Raw genomic sequence first — 1,719 nt, forward strand, 5'->3', positions numbered from 1 at the left:
TTAAACCAAAAGAACTTTTTTCTATTTTGTGCACCTTATCAACGCTTTTATTCAATTATTCCAATCTTTTATTGCACCTCTCCTAACAATATAGTGGTTTTTTTATAATCTTCTTCAGAACTGAAAATGTTTTTTGGTAAAATAACAGTTAATAATATACATGGGCTATGTCATTTCACTCCTTCTCCACTAACTATATACTTAAGAAACCTAAATAGCTATTGCTATTTTGCATTTGCCAGACAGCTTGATGAATATGTTTAATAACTCAGAATTAAAAATGTATTAAAAGTTCTTATGGCCACTTATCAGAGCCCAGTAGCAAGAATGGTGAAGCAAATGGAGAGCAAAACACACTTTTCAAGAAGCCTTCACAGTGCAGGAGATAAACTCGTAGTGGTTGACTTCTCAGCCTCATGGTGGGGGTCTTGCAAAATGATCAAGCCTTTCTTCCATTCCTTCTGAAAAGTATATCAGAGTGGTCTTCATTGAAGTAGACGTGGATGACTACCAGGATGTTGATTTAGAGTATGAAGTCAAATGCATGACAACCTTCCAGTTTTTTCAAAAGGAACAAAACGTAGGTGAATGAGGAAAAACTTTAAGGCACCATTAATGAAGTAATCTCATCGTGTATTTTGAAAATATAACCAGCCATCAGCTGTTTAAAACCCATAAATATCTTAAGTTTAAAAATGAAAGATCAAGTATAAAGACTATATACCCAACTGTCATCTGGTTATAAATGATGATAAAATATTCATTCTACCCTTTAAAAAAAGAAAGAAAAAGGAAATATATATTTAAAAAATAGCACTCTGAAACATTTACACAACCCATGCACTTGGATATGCCTCCACATGTCCACTTTCTGATGACAACTCAGTTGGGCAAACATAGGTATCTCTGATGATTAATTAAGATTTGAGAATTGGTATTCAAACTGCACAACAGTTACTTGTAGAACCTAAGACATGTTTCTAGGCCAGGGTCAGCTGTAGCAAAGATGTTGGTTTAGTTGGGGGGGGGAGGCAGGACACCAGGGTTGCAGGGGACCGTAAGGCCCTGCTGTTTGGTAACCTACCCAGGAGGTAATCAGCACAATATAATGGAGGATGTTTTGTGATGTAGTTGAAAATAATGGTAGGATAATAGACTGGGGCCAGATTGCAAAGAGTGCTGTATACCAGGCTAGATATATCCAACTCTATTCTGTTGCAATGGGAAACCATCAACACAGTGACATGATTTTAATCGAGTCAGCAAATAACAGCCTGAGGGCCAAATCTGCCTGTTCTAGTAAATAAGGTGTTACTGGAACATAGCCACACCCATCTTTTATACATTTTCTATGGCTGCTTTTGCTCTACAGGGGAAGGGGAAGAATTGAGCAGCTTCAATAGACACCAAGACTATGTGGCCCATAAAATCTAAAATATTTGCAATCTGTCCCTTTACAGAAAGTTCGCTCACCCATAATTTAGACTTGTGTTTTAGAAAGAACTCTGGTTCTTTCTAAAGAAATATTAGACAAAGAGAAAATATTAGACAAAGGGGAAGGAGACTACTTCAAAGATTCATTACTTTTAAATGTTTTGAGCATTTCCAGTGAACAAAAGGAAGGGCCAAGAAAAGACTTCTTTGAGAACGAAAATCTTCATTCCTACCAGTACATTGTAAGTACCTTGTAAAATCTAGGGCCAAAATAACTCTGAAACA

General features: G+C 36.4%; 1 pseudogene; it reads left to right on the top strand.

The window, feature by feature from the left end:
- Positions 1-327: 327 nt before the first annotated feature.
- LOC109730840 (thioredoxin pseudogene) lies at positions 328-650 on the top strand (annotated as a pseudogene).
- Positions 651-1,719: the final 1,069 nt, after the last annotated feature.

The sequence above is a fragment of the Microcebus murinus genome, chromosome 5 (assembly GCF_040939455.1).
Source record: "Microcebus murinus isolate Inina chromosome 5, M.murinus_Inina_mat1.0, whole genome shotgun sequence".
NCBI classification, from domain to species: Eukaryota; Metazoa; Chordata; class Mammalia; order Primates; family Cheirogaleidae; genus Microcebus; species Microcebus murinus.